Source organism: Crocuta crocuta, unplaced genomic scaffold (assembly GCF_008692635.1).
Source record: "Crocuta crocuta isolate KB4526 unplaced genomic scaffold, BGI_CrCroc_1.0 scaffold131, whole genome shotgun sequence".
Lineage (NCBI taxonomy): Eukaryota > Metazoa > Chordata > Mammalia > Carnivora > Hyaenidae > Crocuta > Crocuta crocuta.
The window spans coordinates 18,928,735-18,955,021 of NW_027528977.1; the positions used below are offsets into that span (position 1 = coordinate 18,928,735).

General features: G+C 35.6%; 1 protein-coding gene across 1 annotated transcript in view; it reads right to left on the reverse strand.

The window, feature by feature from the left end:
- TENM2 (teneurin transmembrane protein 2) overlaps positions 1-26,287 on the reverse strand; it is a 3,267,991-nt gene that overhangs the window by 1,877,700 nt on the left and 1,364,004 nt on the right. The window contains exon 9 of the mRNA XM_077757352.1: positions 23,727-23,769. The gene's annotated coding sequence lies outside the window, so the exon portion shown is untranslated. The remainder of the gene's footprint in view (positions 1-23,726; positions 23,770-26,287) is intronic.

Genomic DNA, 26,287 nt, shown 5'->3' on the forward strand with positions numbered 1-26,287 from the left:
GCAGGGAGAGGGCACAATATAGCGACATCATATGTCTGTTGTACTTAAGGAAAAATGAGTAATGCAAAGTGGAAAAGACAGGGCTACAATCAAAAGGTTGATTGATTAGGGCAGATTTTAAAGGGCCTTCGATCCCATGTTAAAGAGCTCTTTTGTTCTACAGAAGAAGGGGGAGAGGGAGTAATCTGAATTTTAGAAAGGTAAATCTAGTGGAAATCAAGAGGAATGATTGTCAGCAGACAGCCCAGGAAGTAAGTTTTGTGATACGCTATGTACGAGTGGGAAAAGAAGCCAGAAATGAAGTAGCAAACAGAAAGGAAAAGGGACAGTGAATTTATACGAATCCTGTGTAAGAACAGAATGACTTGGTAAGGAACAGGATGTGCATAGTGAGAGGGAAGAATTAAAGATTGCTCTGAGGTTTGATGATATGTTCCTGTTATGGATTGTCTTGTATTACAATATCTTCAATGTGTAGGTGATCTTTCTTCTCTCTCTATATATATAATGTTCTTGTTTAAATCCAGGATGAATCAAACTGGAGGTGGGCAGGACCTGGAGATGGCTGACATCCTAGAGATGACAATGGAGCAATGGAATGGTTCCTACAGTAGGCAAGAAGAAACTGGGAAGATGTCTAAGATTTCAGAGCAACAAGGAGCAGGGATATGGGAAATACATAAATGAGGACTGAAAATTATATTTTATTATTAGGGAGAAGCAGACCCTTGTAAATGCCTGTTCAACTTCTTGGTTAAAATATTAGCCCTGGGGAAGAGAATCAAGACAAAGAAAGCAATTCAGAGAGAAGACAGGTAAGGTACCAGGCAGTTGCATGATCACAAGGAAAAAGGAAAAAAAAAAGCTATTGGTTATAAAGTTGGAATAGAATCAGTAGCATTGTTCATTTGATAGTGAAGTGACAAATCCTTGCCTGTGGTTCTTTGTATTTGTTCCTAAACAGGTTGGATCCTAGAGTCTGAAGAGAGCTAAACCCATAGGTGTAACTCCTATCTCCACAGGGCTAGGGAGATGCAGATTTCTAACCAAGGCTCTGCATGGCGAGAAGGTTTTGAGGAGAAGAAAGGTGACTACTACTGACTGAGCTTCCATTTCTATGTTAGGTACAGTGGTAACAATACTGACACATAGATATTATTCTCATTTTACACATTTGGGAAACTAATATTCTTGGTGGAGACTTGTCTCAAATCACAGAGCTAGTAAGTGTATAAGCTAGGTCTGTCTGTTTAACTGTAAAGCCAAAACAAATTCTATCTCATTCTCGTTCCCTGGAGTAGTCCACAAGGCCCACTTCAAATGCTTAGCGTGTGCTCATACACACAAACACAAGTACCTGGCAGCTGATATTCTAAATGCCTCCTAATTGAAAAAAGTGGTTCTGTTTCTCTGTCCATAGAGATTAAAGAGATGTTCTCTAAGCAAAGGATAAAAACAGAAATGCGTTGTTCTGCTAAGTTTCCCTCTCCCCTAGTAACCTTTACTCCCTTGGCCCCCTGCCCTCTAGGACACAAACAATGTTCTATATGAAGGAATCACTACCAGATATGACTTTCACTGCCGACTGAAGTCCACCAAACTGCCAACTTCTTCATCCCCTCTTTGCTTGTAGTTGGAGGAACAATTGTAAAACATGATTGGATTCTTCTAGGCCACATAAGGAGCCACAGGGCCATTTGAGTGACAGCCTTCCAGTCCCATAGAAACTCTGTGTCTGACCTAATCAATCAATCAATCAATTAGAGGCATTAGGTCAGTAATATGACACCCTTTGCCACCTTACTTCTAGAGTTCCAGCCTCTGAAATACTTTTTAGATCTGCCTTCTGGAAGTCTGACAAAGATGGTGCAGGCATTGGTACAACCAGAATAGTAGAAAGTGGGACAGTGAACATCTGATGATAAAAAGCACAAGATGGGATTCATTTCTGTGGGTTCTATAATACATCTCCTACAAGGACTATCCTTTACCTCAAGACAAATGAATTTGGTTTTGCTGTGTTGATGTGCTTCTTACAAAGTCATAACAAAAAATTAAAACTGGTTTAATGCTAAGGTTTGCAACTAATTTTCTAGTAGGCAGGACTTGCACATTCACTTAGAAAAGACTATGTCTTTTATTAGTATTAGTATTAGTATTAGTATTAGCATTATTCCTTTACTACTTTAAACTTGGTGGAAAATTTAATTTAAAAAAATGTTTAAAGTTTATTTATTTTGAGAAAGAACCAGAGAGAGTGAGCGGGGGAGGAGCAGAGAGAGGAGAGAGAGAATTACAAGCAGGCTCCAAACTGTCAGCACAGAGCTCAGGGCAGGGCTCAAATTCACAAACCACAAGTTCATGACCTAAGTCTAAAACCAAGAGTGTGACGCTCAACTGACTGAGTAGGTGCCTGGGTAGGTGCCCCTAAACTTGGTACACAATTAATAAATGTTTTCTGATTAACTTGTAAGGACTCTGAGTATCATACTAACAATATATGGTTTTCCTATATTCCTAATGTATTTTATTTTATACAGTTGTGCTTTCTTTTCCCTGGGTTGTATGTAGCATGATTTATTAAGCACTTTAATGTAGCTTTTTTGATAAACTATAAACTGTCTCACAGAAAAGATGAGGTTTATTTTTTAAAGACACAGAGTTATTTGTACTTGATTGTGAAGGAATCCTAAGTCGCCAAGAGTCATGATGCTGAGAGCCCAGGATGAGGTGGTTTATTTCGTTCTCATTAAAGATTCTCTGGATGGCTTCCTTGCAGGATGAGCCTTTCTTTTCCAACATCAAAAGTAACTCTTAGTTTCCACTGTACTATTTCACCCAAAAAAACACTGAAGAAAAAAGAATGTGTACGTTTTTGGAATAGATTTCAGAAAAACATGTGGTTAGGGGTTAACTGATATCACACAGTTGATATTTTTTATTTTTAATAATATACTCACATATTTCGAAGTATAACAAATCCAACCATCCTACAAATGTTTGGTCAAAATCTATAAAGACACTTTGCTGAGTGGTGGAAGATGTAAAGATGAGGAAAACATGTTCTAATTTCAAGGACTAACTAGAATGAGATCCTTCTCCAAATTTATCCACAACATACACAAAAGTGAAAAAGAAAGCAGACTATTTCACACACTATTAGCAAAACGTCAAATGGGAGTCAATATAAAAACACACACACATAACATCAAATCCAGGTATTTTACCTAGATTTCATCATTAACCTTGAATCCCCTGAAACAAATAAATGTTTTAAACTCTTGACACTTGTTTTAAATTTTCTATTTATACCTCAGTTTAAAGATAGAAAAGGAAAAGAAAATAGGTATAAAGATGCCTTGGATTTCTGGGCAACAAGAAGGTGGTATATTAAAAATATGTAAATGAGGATTGAAAAATCAGAATTCAGTCTTAGAAATAACTGGACCCTTAACAAATATCTGGTCAACCACTTAGTTAACATGTTAACCCTAGAGTAGATTAATCAAGACAAAAGTAATTATGGAGAAAAGAAGGTATAAAGCAAGTGGGCATGCTTCATATATGTGTTTAAATTGAAATAAAATAATGTTGTTTAACTAGCTGTAATTTTTTTTAAAGACACACAATTTTTACCCCAGAAGTTGGACTTCATGGTTACACTAATAACAAGAGTTCATATCAAATAGTATGGGGGTGGGGGGGGATTATGCTCATTTCCTACATGGTGGTTGTTGTGGGGATAAAGTCAGGGAAGGCAAAATAACTAGTAATAAAATATCCATGTTTTGAAGTCCAGCAGATTTGGAACTAAATTCCAGCCCTATTACTTTCCAGGCCTCTGACCGTAGAAAGTCATTTGACTTCTCTGAACTTATGTGCTGTCATCTGTAAAATGAGAAAAATGATCTTCCCACAAGATTTATGAGTCAATATGTGTTAAACTTAGGACAGTGCCTGGGAGATAGTAAGAGCTCAGTAAATGATAGAAGGAGTGTAGGAAGACTAGTGGTAATAATATGGGTCATTGGAACTGTGGATTATTAGACTGACTTGGGATAATGACTAATGACATAAGAACTGATTTCAGTTTCTACAGAACTTTTTATGGATTTATGTTAAATTCAGACGGATGCTGGCAAGTGTGGTGGGGAATAACCTATTTAAAAACATTCTAGAAAAAAATCATTATTGATATTGGGGACTTTGCCCCACATTACCTCCTTCCTTCTACATCTTTCTGGTCATTGTTCCCATGTATTGATTCAGCTCCATTTCTGACCTTCCTGACAATTCCTCCCTTGGCAATCCTATGGATCAAATATGTTTCATCAAACAATGCCTCTTCATAGCTTTCTGGTTCTTAACAACTTGGGGTTAGTACCACAAAATTTTAGAATACAACCTAGAGCAGATGTCACTGTGGCCTTTAGGCTGTACCTAATTTAAAGATGCTATTTCTTTGTCTGTAGATTTATTTCTAAACATAGAAGTAATTCCTAAAACATTAAAATTTCCAGTTTTTCTTGGAAAAGAAAACCAAAAGATCTGACCCCTGATTCTCTAAGAATAAAAATTGTCTGGCCCTGAGTAAGAGTGTAGGAGATACATGAACCAGCATCCATTCCTTCCTCTATCTTTCTTGAGAGAACTATATTGGTGCAGATATACAAACGGACATGACTTTTTTTTTTAATGTTTACTTATTTGAGAGAGAGAGACAGAGACAGAGACAGAGAGAATCCCAAGTAGGCTTTGCACTGTCAGCACGAGACCAACACACGACTATGAGATCATGACTTGAGCCAAAATCAAGAGTCAGATGCTCAACAGACTGAGCCACCCAGACACCCCACAACTGTACATTATTTTTAGAACTCCAGGAAAATGACTCCTTCACAATTTCTGAATTTTCCTTTTCTTCCAGATATGTGTTTCTTCAAGGATATGTGACCAAATAAGTGCTAATGAGGTCTTAGAGGAGTCCTTTACTGAGACTTCTGGAAAAGTTTAGTTCATCTGTGAACTTTCCAAACCATCCCTGTCCTTTCTTTTGGATACTATTTATTCATGATTATGAGGCTTGGAATGGCTGAAGCTATCCTGCTACCATCTTGAAGATAAAGTCCTACAAAAGGAAAACAGAGGTAGGGGAATTGCACGAAGACAAAGAAAAGAGTCCTGAAAATAAATCAATTCAAAATCCCACATTACCTCTGGATTTACTATATGTAAGCCAACAGTTACTTTACTTCATCCATTTTTTTTAATTGAAGTGTAATTCACATGCACTGTTTTATTAGTTTCAGGTTACAACATAATGATTCAACAATTCTTATACATTACTCAGTACTTATCAGGATAAATGCAGTTCCCATCTTTCACCAAACAACACTGTTACAATCTTATTGACTATATTCCCTATGCTGTACTTTTCACCTCTGTGACTTATTTAGTTTACAACTTGAAATTGGTACCTCTCAATCCCCTTTATCTATTTCACCCGTCTACCCACCCACTGCCCCTCTGGCAACCACCAGCATCTGGTTTTTGTGTCTTGTTTCTCTGTCTGTCTGCTTTGTTTCTTAGATTCCAAACAGGAGTTAAATCATACAATATTTAACTTTCTCTGACTTATTTCACCTAGCATTATGCCTTCTAGATCCATCCATGTTGTTACAAATGGTAAGATCTCACTTTTTTTATGACTGAGTATTATTCACATCACATCGTCTCTAGATGTATCACATCTTTTTTATCCATTCGTATATCAATGAACACACAAGTTATTTCCATATCTTTACTGTTATAAATAATGCTGTAATGAATGTAGGGAGACACATACATACATATACATATATGTATGTGTATATATAATGTGAATATATATTGTGTGTATATATATATATGTATATATCTTTTGGAATTAGTGTTTTTATTTTCTTTGGGTAAATGCACAGTAGTGGAATTACTTGATTAATATGGTATTTTTACTTGTAATTGTTTGAGGAACGTACAGACTGTTTTCCATAGTGGCTGTACCGATTTACATTTCCACCAACAGTACACAATGATTCTCTTTTTTCTACATCCTTGCTAACACTCGTTATGTCTTGTTTTATTTTCTGTTTGTCTGGTTTTTGTTTTGTTTTGTTGGTGGTTTTTTTCTCATTCTCAGTATTCTGACAAATGTAAGGTGCTATCTCATTGTGGTAAAGACTCCACCAAAAAACCTGCTAGAACTAATAAATTAATTTAATAAAGTCACAGGATAAAAAATAATACACAAAACTATGTTACATTTTTTAATGCTTATTTATTTTTGAGAGACAGAGTACAAGTGGAGGAGGAGAAGAGAGAGAGGGAGAAATAGAATCCAAAGCAGGCTCCAGGCCCCCAGCGTTGGCACAGAGTCTGACAGTGCTTCAATTCATGAACTGTGCGATCATGACCCAGGCCAAGGTCAGACACTTAACCAAGTGAGCCACCCAGGAGCCTCAAAATATGTTGCATTTCTATATACTAACAATGAAATAGCAAAAAGAGAAATTAAGAAAAGAACCCCAGGGGCGCCTGGGTGGCTTAGTCAGTTAAGCGTCTGACTTTCGCTTAGGTCATGATCTCGCGGTTCGTGGGTTCGAGCCCCGCGTCGGGCTCTGTGCTGACTGCCAGCTCAGAGCCTGGAGCCTGTTTCAGAGTCTGCCCCTCCCTCTCTCTCTGACCCGTCCCTGCTCACGCTGTCTCTCTCTCTCTCTCCTAGAAATCAATAAAACATTAAAAGTTAAAAAAAAAAGAACCCCATTTAAAACTGGACCAAAAATAATAAACTACCTAGTAGTAAATGTAACCACAGAGATTAAAGACCTGTATTATGAAAACTGTAAAACACTGATGAAAGAAATTGAAAACAATACAAATGGGAAGACATTCCATGCTCACGGAATGGAAGAAATAATATTAGTAAAGTGTCCAATAAAATGAAATAAAATAAAGTAAAATATTCATATTACCCAAAGCAATCTATAGGTTTAATGCAGTTTCTCTCAAAATACCAACAGCATTTTTAACAGGTCAGAACAAATAATCCTAAAATCTATGTGGAACCACAAAAGACCATGACTAGCCAAAGCAAACTCGAGAAAGAACAAAAAGCTAGAAATACCACAACCCCAGATTTCAAGGTATACTACAAAGCTGTACTAATCAAAACATAATGGTAATGGCACAAAAATAGACACAAAAATTAATGGAACAGAAGAGAGAACGTAGAAATAAAGTTACACTTTTATGGTCAATCTTTAAGAAAGAAGGCAAGAATATACAACAATGAAAAGTCAGTCTCTTCAATAAATGGTGCTGGGAAAACTGAACAGCTACATGCAAAAATATGAAAATGAACCACTTTCTAACACTATACACAAAAAAATAAGTACAAAATGGAATAACAGACCTAAATGTGAGACCTGAAACCATAAAACTCCTAGAAGAAAACATAGGCAGTAATCTCTCAGAAGTTGGCCATAGATCCTTTTTTCTAGATACGTTTCCTAAGGCAATGGAAACAAAAGCAAAAATAAACTATTTGGACTACATCAAAATAAAAATCTTCTGCACAGTGAAAGAAATCATGAACAAAATGAGAAGGCAACATATTGAATGGGAGATGACACTTGTCAATGATATATCTGATAAGGGGTTAATGTCCAAAATGTATAAAGAACTTATACAACCCAACACCAAAAAATAAACAATCCACTTAAAAATGGACAGAGAACTTGAATAGACATGTTTTTCCCAAAGAAGGTATGCAGATGGCCAAAAGATATGAAAAGATGCTCAACATCACTAATCATATTATTTATTTTGAGTGGTTGCTACCACTCCCTGAATTAACAAAAGTGACTAAAGGACTGGATGCAGCATGTGGATGGCTACATTTGCACAGAAATAGCTCTTCATATATGTGCTCTGGCTTGCTTACTTCTATTAATTACTTATTAAGCTCAGGTCAGCATTTAACTTTTTACCTTTTATAACAGACATGTATTGAAACAAATCCTGACCAGAAAAATATCAGGGTTCATGGTATTTTACGAGTCAGAGTGAAATGTGCTAACTTATGACTTCTCCTTTTTAAGAGAAAGGAGTAATGGGAAAAGATTCTCCAGGAAATACTTCCTATTTTTCTAGGTATATATAATGTTTCTTCTTAGGAATACTATAAAGTAGCACTTCAAGACAAGGACTCTGAGATCAAACTGCTTAGATATAAATCCTGGTCTTTCAGCTTATCATCTGTTTAACTTGCAGTAAATGGGAACATTTTAAAGCCTTAAAATTCTTATGTGAAATAGTGGAATGGTAACTGTACTAAACTTATCAGACAGTTGAAAAAAGAAAATGAGATAGTATGTAATATGTAAAGTACTTAGCAGACTTTCTAATTCACATGGAACATTGAACACATTAGTTTAAAAGAAAAAACAAAAAATTACAAATTGACACAAGACAGTCAGTCAAATGGTTTACAGTCAACACACTGCAACAAGCAAATGGCTCTTTAAGGTTCAGTTTAAAATGGGTGACTGGGTGGCTCAGTTGCTTAAGCTTCGACTTTGGATCAGGTTATAATCTCACTGTGAGTTCAAGGTCCACATCAGGCTCTATGCTGACAGCTCAGAGCCTGGAACCTGCTTNAAACAAAAAAAAGAAAAAAGGACTTAGAGAAATTACGATGATTAAAAATTAGCTGTTAATGAGTCATTATTTTGTCCAACATACCCAACACTTCCTGAAGTTTCCTTGTGTCCCTTTGCTTTATTTTGTTTTGTAGTAAGAACATTTAACATAAGATCTACTCTCCCAATAAACTTTGAAGTGCAAAATAGCATATTGTTTAGCTACAGGCACTATCTTGTATAGCAGATCTTAGAAGTTATTCATTTAATATAACTAAGGCTTTATAGCTATTGAATAACAACTCCTCACCCTCATCTGGCCTCTGGAAACCACCACTCTCTGCTTCAGTGGGTTTGGCTATTTCAGGTACTTCACATAAGTGGAATCATGTAGTATTTGTCCTTCTGTGACAAATGTCATCTCGGTTCATCCATGTTGTCACAAGTGGCAGTATTTACTTCTTTTTTAAGGCTGACTAACATTTACTTTTACATATTATTACACTTCCTTTATCCATTCATCTGTGAATAAACACTTCAGTTGTTTAGCTACTATATCTAATGTTGCAATGTGGATGGTAGTATTGAAATCTCTTCAAGGCACTGATTTCAATTTTTTGGATATATGTCCAGAATTAAGATTTCTAGATTTTATGCTAAAGTTTTATTTCAAATTTCTGGGTGTATCTCCACAGTGTTTTTCACAGGTGTTGCACAATTTTATATTCCCACCGAGAATATACAAGTGTACATAATGTCTCCACATTTTTGCCAACACTTATCTTTTTTAATATAATAGCCATACTAACAACTGTGAAGTGATGTCTCATTATAATTTAGATTTGCATTTCCCTGCCTAATTATTAATGACTTTGAGCATCCATTTATTTACCTACTTGCCATTCATATATCTTCTTTGGAGAATGTCTGTTCAAGTCTTATGCCTATCTGAGGAAGTTAGACAAGAAAAAGAAATAAAAGGAAACCAAAAAAAAAAAAGGAAGAAGTAAAATTATCTTTGTTTTAAGATGACATAGTCCTACATGTAGAAAAACTTAGAGTCTACACATACCAAAAAAAGAAAAAAAAAGCCTGTTAGAACTAATAAATAAATCCAGTAAAGGTAGAGGATACAAAATCAAAATACAAAATTCAATTGTGTTCAATTGTGTTTCTAACACTAAAAATGAACCATCTGTAAAGAAAATTCATAAAATAATCTGTTTTATCATACCATAAAAAAGAATAAAATACTAAGTAATAAGCTTAACCAAGGAGGTAAAACACTATACACTGAAAACTATAAGACCATGAAAGAAAGAAGACAAAAATAAATTGAAAGACATCCCATGTTCATATACTGGAAGAATTAATATTGCTAAAATGTCCATACTACGTAAAGCAACCAAGAGATTCAATGCTATCCTCATCAAAATCCCAATGGCATAGATAAGACTTTTTAAAAATCTTAAAATTTATGTGTAATCACAAAAGATCCAGAATAACCAAGGAAATCTTGAGAAAGAAAAACAAATCACTCAACTTTCCGATTTCAAAATGTATTACAAAGCTATATCAATTAAAATAGTATGGTAATGACACAATGATAGACATACAGATGAATGGAACAGAATAGAGGGCCCAGAAATAATCCAACACGTATATAATCAACAGATCTTTGACAATGGTGCCATGAACACAGGATGGAGAAATGGTAGTCTCTTCAACAAATGGTTTGGAAAACTTGATATCCACATATTAAAAAAAGGAACTTCCCCCTACCTTACACTATACACAAAACTCAACTCAAAATGGATGGAAGATCTAAATGTATGACCTGAAACTATAAAATTCCTTGAAGGAAACAGGGGGAAAACTTCATGGCATTTGTCTCTACAGGAATTTCTTGGATATGACACCAAAAACACAGGCAACCAAAGCAAACATAGATAGGCAGTGCTACCTCAAAACAAACTCCCTTGCAGAGGGGAGAGAACAATCAAGAGAATAAAAAGGTAACCTATGGAATGGGAGACAATGTTCAGAAACCATGCATCTGCTAAGAGATATATGTAAAATTTTAATATGCAAAATAAATAAGAAACTCTGATAGCTCAATAACACTTAACCAACTGAGACTCATTTTTTCTGCTTCTCCATTTTGCCGTTCAAGACTGAGCCAACTGATATTCACACCCGTGGTTCAGTCCCATACAGTACCTGAACCAGTCTTGACTGAAACAAGGCATAAATCAGAAGTTGAGGCAATGCTATAAGGAGGGCTTCAAAATCAGATCTCATCCCTAAGGCCCAGGACTCGAGCTCTCTTAAATTCATTTCATGCAAATCAAATCCTTTTGGATTGTAACTTTTGTTAAAGTTTCAACAGCAAGATTCAACACATTTATTTCCTGACATCTCTCAATACTGTGTCCCACTTTTATAAACTGGTTTTCTGGAAACATAGAAGGCTGGAAACAAACCGAGGCTCTAAATCTATTCTCTCCCTCAGAGGAAGATGTAGCCCTACCATTACTATTTGTTTGTTCGTTTGTCTTTAAAGAATGATGTAGTGAGACAGGCCCAAGCTGGCCCTTGATTTTGATAAATTTTCAGAAATTTCATGAAATTTTTGTTGGACAAAGCCATCATTAATAATTGAACTATATAAACCTACACTAAAGTTGATTCTATGAAAAGCAAAGATAGTAAATACTCAAAACTTAGCACTTCTGTATTAGTTTCTGAGGGTTGCCATAACAAATTACCATAAAGTTATCATAAATTCTGGAGGCTAGCCGCCTAAAGTCCAGTTATTTTCATGCTCACTCTGAAGGTCTAGGGGAAGAATCCTTCCTTGCTTTTTCTAAATTCTGGTGGACTTTGGTAACTTGTGTTCCCTGGTTTGTGGCTGCATAAGTAGTCTCTGCCTCCATGTTCACATGGCTTTCTTCTCTGTGTCCTCTCTATGCCTTCATATTTGTCTCTCCTTATAAGAATATCAGTCACCAGATGTTGGGGCTCACACTAATTTAGTATGGCCTCATCTTAAATTGCAAATAAACCTACTTCCAAATAAGGGTACATTCAAAGGTACCAAGGACTTTAGAACTTCAACATATCTTTCTTTGGGAACACAATTCAACACACAACTTGCTAATTATAACATTTTATGTTGGGAGCCATTCTGAGTCCACTAGTCAAGAAAATTCCTGGTGAGGTTAAAGCAAGTTTGCACTGTCTCTTGCCAATCAGATGACGACGGCTATCCACCCCCACTCAATTATTTCTGCTTGAGCACCTACCCCCAAGGTACTTTGTTGGTCAGATTCGGGAGTGATATTTTTTCCCCCTTATTCTGGCCCGGGTATGATGACTGCACCTTGTGAAGGAACTTATTGTGGGAACTTCTTCTTTTGATTATGGGAACAGACATCGTGTCTCCAGCAGGTCCTGTTTCGCTCCATACTTTCCCTTGAGCTATGAACAGGCTAATGACCCTTACTCATAAAAGACTGACCTTTATGTGTACAATTCTGTTTCTACTGTTGCGTTAGTCCAAGAGGTTCATACAGCTCAACATGTAAATCAGCTAACCAAAAATGTGTCTCATGCCCTAGCTATTCAAGAAATCATAGAAGTAGACACAAAGGTAAATGCTCTCAGAGACTATTCTATGTATTGGAAATGAGCTAAACTCTTTAAAGGTATGGTTTGCTCTCTGGTGCCATAGAGAATATAACTGGAAAATCAAGTCTTGCCCCAAGACAGAGAGCCTAACTTAGAGAGAAGGAACATATAAGGGCAGAACATAAGTTACTTCATATACCTTTGCTAACCGGTGATGTATAGCAGCCCTTTCCCTAAGGCCTACTTTCCACAAACACCTTCCCTTACCCTGGCAGCTGTGATGAGGATGGATAAGAGTATCTACAAACCTATGACTTAATCTTAGTGTTATTAAAATGTGAACACCCTGTTATTTTCTTAGTTACTCAACCTCACTATAATTGGGGCAGTTCTGCAAGAAGACTTCTGTAAAACCTGTTTCTGTACATTTTCCAAAAACATCTTATCACAGAGAACTACCCATTATAAAAATTCCATTTTCTGATGCCATGTTAACATTTGACCTATAAATAAAGACAACAAAACTGACAGGACAGAGATGCCTGCCTGGTGATCAGCAAGGATCTCCCGGCTCTCTCACTCTCTCTCTCATCAACACTGTCCATCCTTCAGGGACCCCTGGACCTGCTGAAGCCAGCCTCTGGTAATTTTATGTTATATTATTGGGCTTAAAGTGTACATATTTACTCAGTAACATACACTACAATAAATTGGTAAACACTACAAATCAGGGCTTAACATTTCTTTCTGAAAGTGTTTTCTCTACAGGACTAGACAGTAACTATTTTAGGCTTTGTGCACACTATACATTCTTTGTAGCAACTACTTAACTCTGTTGTTATACTGTGAAAGCAGATATAGGCAATATACCAACAAATAGATTTGGTAGTGTTTCAAGCAAACTTTATTTATAAAGTAGGAAATGGGCCAGATTTACCCTGTGGGCAATAGTTGGTTGACCCCTAGTTTAGGCTTAAGAAAGTAATTATAAATTATTAAAATGCAGACAAATTTCAAAGTGTATCACATCTGTGGCTACTATCTTATTGATAGTACAAAAAACTGAGGAAATATTACCTTAGTATTTGAAAACTAATATTCAATTCTGTAAAGAAATTGCCCACATCATGGATGGCTGAATGAAGTTACAAAATACATGGTTTTTTTTTTGTCTTCCTCTAATGTAAGAATGAAAACCAATATTCAAGTCAGAGAATCATTAATTAATCAATTACTACATTAATCAATCAATTACAACCATTTAATAGACGAGTTAGGTAGTTATAAATTAGTTGGATAATTAGTTAAATATAAGAGTTTGGCAAAAATCAGGGGAAAAATTTCAAGAATCAATTGGCCATGTGGAATATATAATAACGAGTATTGCATATTTCATTTTTTTAGTAAAGTGGGTCTTACACATTATTAAAGTTTATAATAAACTTATATAGGCATATATATGCATACTTTTTTTTTCCTTGAGAGCCAGCTGTTAAACATTTGCCAATATACCACTGTCCAAACACCTAATGTTTGTAAATATTCCTGCAAATGGTGGTACATTTATTGGAAATGTAAGCACTGATAACATGGTATATCACTAAAGTAAATAGAGAAAGTAGAGTAGTAAAAAACTTTACTACTTCCTAAGATTGGTCAGAACTGTACTCTTCGTAGTTCCATTAGCATAAGTGTACATGATTAGGAAATTAGAGCCCAAGAGAAAGCTACACAAAAGAATAAATCTGCATTACTTCAATGATTAAAATAAAGACTCCCACTAGATTGTCTTATAAAAATATGCAGAAAGAGATTATTAGCAAAGTACACTATCCAAGGGAAATGACTTAAAATTGTGGTATCTTTCTGAATCATACATTAACTTGTGACATCTTTGGTATACAACGAGTTGGACCTCTTAAAAAATGAATCCTCTTGATTTCTGTTCACTGAGTATTGATTCATTTGTATATTTAGCCTTTCTAAGTTTCATTTCCTCTTTAAAGATTATTGACATACCCCTGCACTGTCAATGTTATGAGAATTAAAGGAGGTGAAACACAAAAAGTGCTTTTCATGAAATAAGCACCAAATACATGTTACAATCATCACTCCCACTAATTCTGTTATTAGTAACACAATTATTATTTTATGCAGTAAGTCTTAATTTTCTGAGAATGCAGGTAGCCTATGTCAGACTCGAAGGATGGATATAAATGAGGTCTGCAAAATAAAATATATGTAATGCAAATTCTGTTCATTTTTTCCTAAAGTAAGTCTAGTGTATGAGCAAAAGGACTGGCCCTTATGGTTTGATGGCATAAAATATCTCATGGCAGAAAATGCTTTGGTCTCAAATAATTGCATCTGTGCATGTAGACAGCTAGTCTAGCTAATGTCAGTGGATGGAAATGCGTGTTGAATTCTATCTAATGTCAAACACTGCATGTAAAATCAAGCCATCAACTAAGAAGTGGTTATGGCATGATCATTTCTATATTGTGTGACATGTTCCTGTTGTACTGTCAACAAACATAAACTTTAATCTCCACAAAGAGAGTTTCGGTAAACTGTGTGTCACACTAATGCTTTTATTTTGCATGCCACTTTTCCCCAGAGAAATTCCTTTTACCTTGATTTCTTTACCACAATTGTAATTCATTTCTGACTGACATGCTGACAAATCTATCCAATTTCTTTATATTACTGTACAGCCATTGATTATTTCAACATATTTTATTCAACATATTTTTGCTCTCTCTTCTCCTTTTTAAAATAAATACTCTTCCTATTTTCTGCACAGATAGCTTTGAAAATATGTTCAAGTTCAAGGGGGGAAGTACATGTCCTCAGTATTAGGCTTGCCAGGTCTAATTTGAAATTCTGTGTCTTGACTTTGGACAGCAAATTGAAATCATTTCCTCATCACCAAAAATGTCCTTTAGAATTTAAAATCTATCAGAATCAATATACTGTGGTTTAAAAAACTGATGTGGCCTGTCTATACATAATAAATGAGCAAAATATTGAGATAACAATGGAGTTTTAAATTCAATTTTATGTCAAATCAGACCATTCCCAAAATGGTGAAATAGGAATTGATATTTTACTAGACATTTGGATAACATGCTGTCGACACTATTCCCTTTCTCCAAATACTTTTTCCCCCTTCTAAAAACATTCCACACCATGTTCCTCAAGGCCACATTATAGTTCTCTGTTCATCTTGACTTCTGATTAATTTATGAGCATCGTTCTCTATACCACTTGCCTCCCTGCAGGCATTCATATTCTAACCCATCAATGTTTAGCTTCCCTTCCTTTTTAAATGGGATTATAATGAGTAGGGAGACATGGATACATTTAGAAATGGTTTCTATTTGGAACAATGGATCTGTCTCTTTCTTGTCGTCCTTGAAGGCAAGGACCTTGGTCACCTAAGTCTCTGCACAGTTCTATGCACATAATTGGTACAAAATGTATATTTGTTGGCTGACTAAATTAATAAAACCTCATAAAGATGTTGATTTATACTCTACATTCTTTCTTTTTTTTTAATGTTTTATTTATTTCTAGGAGAGAGAGAGACAGCATGAGCAGGGGAGGGTCAGAGAGAGAGGGAGTCACAGACTGAAACAGGCTCCAGGCTCTGAGCTGGCAGTCAGCACAGAGCCCGACGCGGGCTCGAACCCACGAACTGCGAGATCATGACCCAAGCGAAAGTCGGACGCTTAACCGACTAAGCCACCCAGGCGCCCCTATACCCTACATTCTTATGGTCTATTACAATCATTAAAAGAATGTTCTTGAGAAGATCAACCTGTTTCTTATTTTACTAAGACCCTATATATTTCCCTACACTTTCTTCTAAAATTGATTCATTGATTGAAGTGTCATCCATTGTGATTATAAGCCTCCGTATAGGTCATCCATAGATGATTATTTTTAATACTGAAAAAAATGAGAGCTTTTATTCAGACCATTACTTCACCAGTGCATTATATCCCACGTCAGTATTTATTTAAAATAAAACAAAAGTAAAAGTAATTTAAATAGCCCTTGTTTTATACATATATATATGTTTTTTAATGTTTTATTTATTTCTAGGAGAGAGAGAGACAGCGTGAACAGGGGAGGGTCAGAGAGAGAGGGAGTCACAGACTGAAACAGGCTCCAGGCTCCAAGCTGGCAGTCAGCACAGAGCCCGACGCGGGGCTCAAACCCACGAACCGCGAGATCATGACCTAAGCGAAAGTCGGACGCTTAACCGACTAAACCACCCAAGCGCCCCATTTTTATACATATATTTAAGTCAGGTTTGATAAAGATACTTTCACAGTAAGCCTCACAAATTAAATTTTTTAAAAATTGCCTGGATTTGACTCATTCTACTCTGATACTTTTAAATTGAGATCATTTCTCACCTATTGTGAATTTGATATCAACTCATGAGAAAATTGATATGCTGTCTATTACATTTATAATTTTAGAGCCCTGAAAAAAGACATATTTTCGTGAGTTCAAAAATAAAATGGTTTATTGATTTCAACTATCCAGAGATGTTTTTGATTGTCAGGTACTCACAGTTTGGTGGTAGATATGTTGCTCCTTTTCTATGCATTTGAAATCTTAGATCAAAACTACAAAGTATCATATGAAAAGGTAATAAGCCACAATGGACAACTGTGCTGATGACCATTCCACGGCTAAAGAAATAAAGTATTACAGCACTAAGCTATAACTTCTAACATGATGCTTAGTTATATCTAGGCTTAACACTGTCTTTTATGTTTTATTTTCTTTGGGTGGCAGAAAGGGAAACAAATACAAACCTCCTAGATTTAGTAGCCTCATATGATAACCTCTTCCTTTTCATTTTCCCTTCATTAATAAAACTTTGGATCAGGAGTTAAAGTTATATTAACAACTTTCTGGCAATTCAACAAATTCTAATTCTCTTTTTTACTCAGATTACTTCAATTGAAAAATAGTCCTTGAATTATTAGCTTGTCTTTTTGTTACTGCTATTTCGTTTTATCTTTCAGTGCTGACTTCTCTTGAAAAATCAACAACTTTTAGCTAAGATGATAGAGGTACTAGAGAACGGATATTTTATTTTGGACTGAATCCAACAATGCTGCAAATTATTTTCCAAACCAAGGCATAGGTAAGCTTGTTGTTCATATTCTACAATATCATAAGGTAGCATCATATTTGTTGAGTCTTTAACGTCTTATAACTCTACAGTAAACTAATGGAGATCCTCTTCTCGGAAACTGAGTGGGGAAGGCATTCCTGTAGACTATGCCATTTCCAGACAATGTTCTCTTAATTTTTTAATGTAACTGTTATTGTGATTTATAATCGCATTGAACGTTCTCTGTAATATTTTTCAGGATATGTTCATTGTTATTACTGAAATTCTTAACTCTTCAGAGGAGAGGATTCATGAACCTAGTTAATAATATAATACTTTCTTGAAAAAGGGTGCAGGCCTAACTTTTTTTAATGGATTGGATTTATACTTGCAAATACTGAAAGGCCTCCTATGTCTAAATAACTCTTGAACTCAGAAGGGTGTTGAATCTGAGGGCTGCTTTTCATCACTTCCTTAGAAAGAAATACAAGGTACCTATTCATTTTATATGTCATAATTTTTAACTGTTTTCTATTTTAGAATATCCGCAGTTAATGTCTACAGTGTAACTTAAAAACATTTGTAAAGAGTCGAAATTCTTTCTTTAAAAATTCTGCTAATTGGTGGATTCTAATAGAGCAGAGCAGGTATTTTCTATGCCTACTGCACTGGCTTGACTGAAGGGTGACTGGTAACTCCTTAGGAGAAATCAGAGACTTTTTAAAAATAAGAACAAATGTGTTCAAGCTGCATTGGAACACTAGTATTTTGTAATCTTTTAAATTGAGAATTCAAGAGAAGGGGGATCGCTATTGGGCTATGTCTATAGTATCTATAATCCAAGATACTGGAAGGAGGTTGCTATAAATATGTTCCAGTCTTATAGTGTGAATCATGAGCATAGGGAAATAGTGGGCCTCCAGCATATGAATTATATATGCCTCTTGGTAATGTATTGACACAGTAATTGCAAGATAGAATTTGAATAAATTCTTCCCCTTATTCTTTTCAAATTTCTCAAAATCAGGCTTGATTTTAGTGAAGTTTTAGACATTATTTCCCATTTACCCAAAAAGTTAAGGGGAAAAGAACAACCTAACGCTAAGAAATACATTTGCCAAAGTAAAATATTAGTTTGGAATTTAATGTTAATTACCTTATCTTTTTAATTAATCACATGCTGGGGGTATCCAAAGAAAAAAGTTTAACTAGAAATTAGAATCTGCCTCTCTTACCAATATTTATCAATATATACAAAACAAATTAAACTAAACATAAAAGTCAATAATGGGAGGGAAGTCTACTGAATTACTTGTAGAATAATACTAAAAAATGTAGAAGGATAAAACTAAATAATTGTCATTGGGCATAGACTTGTTACAATTTGGCGGTAACATAATTATGCATTTTTTTAATGAAACATGTGAGATTTACCCTGATGGTAATAGAAATTCAAGAGATGGGGCAATGAATCCAGGTAAACTAATCAAACACATCAATTATTAAGGAGCCTTTCAGACACTAGTTTACGTTCATTCTCTTACAAGAAAGCAAGGAGAGGGCAAACAAGTTATTGCAAGATGTTTCATGTTAAAAGCAATACCAAGGGGCGCCTGGGTGGCTTAGTCGGTTAAGCGTCCGACTTTCGCTTAGGTCATGATCTCACGGTTTGTGGGTTCGAGCCCCGCGTCGGGCTCTGTGCTGACTGCCAGCTCAGAGCCTGGAGCCTGTTTCAGAGTCTGTGTCTCCCTCCCTCTCTGACACTCCCCTGCTCACGCTGTCTCTCTCTCTCTCCTAGAAATAAATAAAAATATTTAAAAAAAAAAGCAATAGCAGAAATTTTCGTTGAACACAATTTCTAATTTTACCAGAAGTCAGCAATGCATTCATTTTAGCTAAGTGTGGAACAAGAGCACACTACTTGTGCCCACAACCTAGCAAAAAGGCATTTGGGCATAGCAAAAATGTCTATAGGAGATGAAAAATTATCTTATGATGAAAGAACACTAAAAAACTCCAGTACACATCAGCAAGTTTTTGTTTTTGTTTTTAAAGACAGAGTGAGCGTTAATCATGGAATTTTGAAAGGAAGGAGGAAGGAAAGTATAAAGGTAGAAGACAGGAAGGGAAAGAAAACATCAACATGAGCTCTGATGTACACCATAACTTCTGAAGGCTTAGTTACCCTCTCAAATTTGCTATGAGATTGATCGATTTGTAGGATGGGCTCTATCTTCAGTTGCTAATTTGGGAGGCATATTATAGAAACAACAACTATGATATATACTAATTAGATACTTTATAAAACTGCTATGAAATTCAGATTAGTTAGATTAAATTTAGGTTAAAACACCTGGACATTCATATTCTACTAAACTGTTAATTGTACTTAGACAAAAGGATGTGAATTTTCAGGATTAACACATTAATTTGAACTATAAAAACATACTTAAAAAAAAAAAAACTCTTCCTCTCATCTCAGGCCCATGAAGTTTCTGAATTGAGATTGTGGATGCACTTAATGTTTACTCCAGGTTAATTATGTGTGGTGGCCATGCCTCATTTTGGCATTCCATGCTACATAATTTATAATACATTACTTAATTTACAATCTGGCTAGATTGTTTTGTTCTGTAGGGAGGCTCAAATGGAACATATTTCATTATCTTAGCTCCTAGAAGAACACTGTGGAGAATGAAATGGGCTTAAATTGGCATTCCTCACGTTATGCTAGGTTTCAGAAAGACAGAGTCCAGTTGTTTTTAGCTAAATCAGACAAATCGTCTTCCCAAAATTCACCAATATAAAATTCCTGGCCTAACCATAGATATCATCATATACAAAGGCTGCCTTCACTGCTGGCAAAAATGAACATTTTTTAGTGATGCAAATGAAGAAGTCACAAAAACTGCTGCAAATACAGAATTAAAAATTCTATCTTCAAAATGTCACAAGTTAAAATATTCAGGTCTAACATTCATTTCTATATTCCTCAGGTTTCAAATTCTCTCCTACATAGCATGCTTTTAGGATCCATCTCTTCTTCAGATGTTCCGTGATTTTCCTTTAAACAAACAGCAAAGGGAAAAGAAAACAACCACACGTGGCTCCGTGTATGTGGCCATGCCCTGTCTGACTCTCCTTAGTGCATAAGTTGAGGTTTCTCCTATGTGGGTCCCCTTAGCAGGGATTTGAAACTTTCTTCAAATTTCACCATGCATGATGGTGGCTGTTGACATATATAATCTATAAATAGAACTGTCCCATAGTAAAGGCAAGCTATGGCTTTGTTTTTTATGAGATAGAGAGAAAAAAAATGCATGTATCATCTTAAGAACTGCTTCCAGCATTTATCAGAAAAGGGCTAATTTTGCTTGGAGAACATGAATAAATGCACAGAATGATAACAGTCATAGCTAACTTGATATTTGGAAATAGAAGATGAAATTCTGAGAACCCCAGGGCTGATGGCAAGAGGAAGGGAGAACCAGTCCATATGGGTAAAAGGCCCAAATAAAAGGGTATGTGTGTATGTGTGTATGTGTGTGTGTGTGTGTGTGTGTGTGTGTGTGCACTTTGGTTTTGGTTTTTTGAAGAGGAAGAAGGCAGATAAGAGAGTAAAAGGAAGAAAAAAGAGGAGCAGAGAGAGAGAAGACAGAGGAGAACACAGAACTTCTATGGCAAGGGTGCCAACAGTGATGCCTTAGGGGGAAAAAAAACTTTGTTGAGAACTTTAAAGTGTAACAAAATAATGTTTTGTCAAGTAGGGCCTAATGTGATACTTCTCTGTTATTAGCAACAGTGGTCTAAAGATGACTATGCTTGTATGAGCGGGTGATTTGTGGAGATGGGTTTCATGTCTGTGTCAACATGGTAAAGAACAGAGACTGAATGAAGATACATCATGAAAACCTTGATCTTGTTAGAGATTTGCAGAAATTACACTGAGGGCTTTGGTATTACATACGATGTGGAATTGTAGTTAAGGTCATATCGCTTCTTCCTGGAATCCAGTGGAAAGCTTGCATCTCCAAGAAGTCCATCTGGCACCTGACCTACAGTGCACAATTCCTTGCTTGCAGGGTTCAAGTGGACTGAGTGAAATGATGTATGGAGGAGATATAAGGGGATAATGTGGACTGGGGGAACCTTACTGTTTCCAATTAGACCCATGGCTCTTTAGCTTCATAGTATGTGGGCCATATGAGAACATGGGCTTTGTGTTTCTAGAGTTACCTTTTTGTTTTTCAAGAAGATCCAAATCTAAATATGTAAAATGTCTACACCCTTTTTCCCCATAGTCTCTTTAAGTCACAATCATATGGGGGCTACCGGTTTGCAAACCCTGACATATATATTGGCTGAATCCTCGCTCCTTTGCAAAACAGTGAAAACTGTTGATGTTAGTTCTGTTTCAGCTTATAAAAATACAAACCCAAATATTCATCTTTCCTCTTCCAAATGGATGGCTCACATTTAATAGTCCAAGACTGAATTCCAAATATCACATCCACATTTCAGGAAGCAATGGAGAGAAACTCCATAATGTCAGAGATTGTGGGATATTCTCTACATTGTACATCGATGTACAATGTTCCGTCTCCCCAAGGGCAAAATAATGAAGCAGCCATCCTTTGAGGAAGGTTTTCCAAAAGCTATCACCTGATATTCCAAATATATACCACGGGTTTACGCTCAGTGACATGGGGACACTTGCTTTGGAAATGTAGTCCTTTTCTGACTGTTCACTTGTCCTCTAAAAATTCTATTCATTTGAAATAAGAGCAGAGCATAAATTAGGAGAAGTCCAGGACAGACAGCTACTCTCTATATGGTTGGTTCAAGAGAGACACCATAATATCAACACTTTCCCATCTCTGTCACATACACTAAGAATTCTCATTATAAGGAAAGTAATCTACTTGAGTAAAGTGTTGATAACTTCATTCATTCTCAGTTAACCTGCTGGTGACATGCCAGAGCAATAAAGTTCAGAGACATTTTTTTTGAGCATGTGCAGATATTTCAAAAAATAATGTTCTGAATTAATGTTTAATTTAAAAATATTTCAAAAACAAAGGAAAGCAAAATAATAAATATTATAGACCCTCATGTCCCCACCAGCTAGATTTAACTGATATCAGCATACTGCCATAGAAGTTCTCTCTTTCTTAAAACACATTTTTATAGAAAAATCCTATGCAAAGCCCATGTAGAACCGAATTATGTGAAGATGAAGGAATTCCGCTCTTTGTACAACTCCCATTATCCCCAAACCTTTAGTGTTCTGCTGAATATTGAATTGGCAAGATTTAACAAGGCATTGACAATCAAGAATAAATGAGTACCATTATCAGATTTAGACTTCTCAATATACAAGTAGGAAAAATGAGTCTGCAATACAACCATACTTTTCTTTCTTTCCTTCCCTGCTTTCTCTTTCTTCCTTTATCCCTTATTCCCTCCTTTTTTCCTTCTCTCCCTCTTTGCTTTCAAAGGTGCTCTTGGTTTTGTTATTATTCATTATGCATGAAAATGTTATTTGTTCTGACATTGTTATTCATTTACACTCAGAGTAACTTCAGGAAATTTCTCAAGACATTTTGTTCTAATTCTCTACTTGAAGAAAATGATTTTTTGCAGATCTATCTATTACACACTCAGAAGTGAAGTAAATCATCTAAGCCATCAGCACTAATTCCATAGCTTTGGGTTGTACATGATTATTTGTAATAAAACAAATGTTTTATTCTTTCATAAAGTCAAATACATTTAAACTTCATTGAAAAACAATAACTGATAGTAAACAGAAACTAATCAGATACTAACAGAAATGTAATTATGGTATAATCAACTCCAGCCTGTGCCCTTTTGCACTTGAACTTCAACATGAGTCACATTTAGAAACCTAGCTTAGCATTTCCCTGCAATTTTAAGCACTATCTACGCCATACACTACTAACGGAAAACAAAACAAAACAAAGAAACAACTCACAATTCTAAAATGGGAATTCATCCAGAATCTTTTCTGCCACTTTGGCCATGATACACTTAACAACGTGGAACAGTAAGGTGGCTGGCATGCAGAAAACAGGGTCTCAAAATGTCAGGGATAAGTGGCATATTTCTGTGTAGCATAGCTATAGCAAGTGTTTCGTTTCCCCTGAAAAACTCAATTTGTCTAATTTATCTGAGACACCAGCCCCCGAGAGTTCCTGAACAAGTTTTACACAATGTATTCTGCACACTTCAAAATAAGAAATAAATATGATATGACTTACCCTGACCTCTCTTCCAGTAATTTCTGCCTTCATTCACTCATTTCTAAAGGAAAAAAAAAAAAAAAAAGAAGGAAAGCAAGAAGCACTTATGGTTAGTGTGCCTAGTAGTTATATAATTTAATCCAGAATATAATTCAAAAATTAACTGCTGAAAGGCAGCTTTGCTTTTTTTATTTTTGACAAATTAGTGAAAACTGTTTTTATTTTAAAAAACACATTATTGAGGTATGATTGATAGATAAAGAGTTGTACTTGTTTAAAGTGTACAGCTTGATGAGTTTGAAGAGAAGTAGTCACCTGTGAAGCCATCACCACAATCCATATGATAAGCACATCTATCACCTCTAAAGTTTCTTCTAGAAATTGTTTTAATATTTGCTATCATTAACCACCCACTTTACTTGTTGAAAGTAGATCAGTACACATCTGCTCAGGAAACCCAGACTGCTCCCTTTTTCTTCAGAATCCATCTGTCTTTAAACTTTTAGTTAAATGTAGCTCTCTGATCTACACCTCACTTTGGAATTAAAAAAAAAAAATCTTTAACTACACTGGAAAGAGAATACATGAACAAGTTTTCCCTTTCCTGTTATTTACTTAGGTCAACACTCCTCTCCCATTTACTCTTAGTTCCTGTAATTATCTCATCTCTGAGTATGTCTGCATTAATTTAGAAGAAACAATCAGGCAGTCAATATGTATTAAGAAAAATGAGATTAGGAGAATTTCACACATTATTCTCACTTTTCAAAATTAAGAGATGCGGTGAATACAAAAGAGAAATAGTGCATAAATGCTAAGATCATGAAGAGTTCATGTTTAAAATTTAAGCATGTATTTCTTATTGTATTCATTTTAAATATCTAAAATTAAGCAGAAAAATACTGTTGTTACCTAGTGCAGTTTGATATCATTCTGAGAAATAAGTAAAAATCAAGATTCATTAAACACGGTAGAGTCACCTCTTTTTCTAATTGCAATTTTATGTAAGCCAAAGTTGAGCAGCCCCTGGGGACCCACTGCTGTCGGAATACCAAGCTATGGCTGGCACAGGCTCACTAGCTCTGGAGCCACTGGGCACAACTGACAATCAAATAATATAATAAAAAGTTGGCACAACCACGTCCTTCTATCATATGCTGACAGGGAAAAATAATGAAACCCGCAGCAACAATTGTACTTAAGGTGAAAATGCACTTATGTGAAATATTTGATTTTAAGGCAATTATGGTTTTCATTTACAGCAGCCTGTTACCTGAGTTGTACCAATAGTCCAGATCATTATTGAGGAAAGTGAGAATTCACCTCCTGTTTCTTGGGAATTTCAGTTTTCTAACCATTTTGAAATGGTAGGCGACGAGCATAGTCCCCTCCCCACTCTGTAATACACCAGCAGTCCGTCTTAGAAACAGGTTCTGAGGAACCAAACATCTCCACCCTTCATAGTAATGGATTTCATTTTGTACTTCCCCTATCACCCTGGCCAGGATTCTTTTAGGTGACTTGGCTCTGAACTTTTAGAAAGATGTGTTGTTTTACATTAACACCAGAAGCTCTATACATCAAGGAAAAAAACTTCAAGTGATGGGAGCTTCAAACAGCTTTCTAATCTTTACAGTCCTTCAGTACTTGTATTTTAAGAATGAAGGCATAATTTATTGGGGATGAAACCGAATTGCTCAGCTATCTGCTAATAGGATCCTCAGGGCAAAAAGGGTAGAGAAAGCATCATCATAAAAAGCAGAAAACTTCACAATATTTTGAAAATTAAGCTAGAAACAATAAATTAATAATTATGTTTGCCATGATTATTGCACATTAATGATAAATTGTTCTCATTTGGTAAATGGGACAATGAACTCAAGTGGCCCAGAGGATTAATAAAAGACTACTTATATTGGCCTAAGAAGCACTGGTGATCATTCCTGTTTTATTAAGAAAGCCATCAAGCCATTCCTTAAGCTTTTCTCTTCCTAGATTTAAGTTGATTGGCTGCCAAATGTGTTTTCCACCTGAAAGCTGACCATTGTTAAGATCTTTCTGTGTTTGCTGCAGAACTGTAGTGGAGTTCCCATCTGGCAAACTAAAAACACTTTTTTTTTTAGCCCAATCATGAAGATTTATTTTTCAATCAGGCCACATAATCACAGAAATGCTTAAACACCTTACACTGTCATTGTGGAGGGACGGAACAGCATTCTACAAAAGAATCATCACTAAAGCAATGGAGAGCCATCTGCCTAATTAGCCAGAGACAAAGATCGCCTTTGGTAAGCACAATATTAAAACTGTTTTCGGTTCTTCAAAGTGTGCTGTCCCAACATCTTCCCTAGAAAATAATGAAAGGGAAGATACAATAACAGAGCACTAAAGTGGATGACATGTAGCAAGGGCTCCAGGCAAGCATTGTGTTTCCTCCTGTGAAAAGTATCACCATTTATTATCACTCATTAAAATTTAATTTTATATGCCATCTTTAAAAGGTCATTTTTTAAATTGGAATTTTGTAGGCAACATTACTGACTGGTTAACTACTGTGAAAAAACAAACCTTCCTAGATT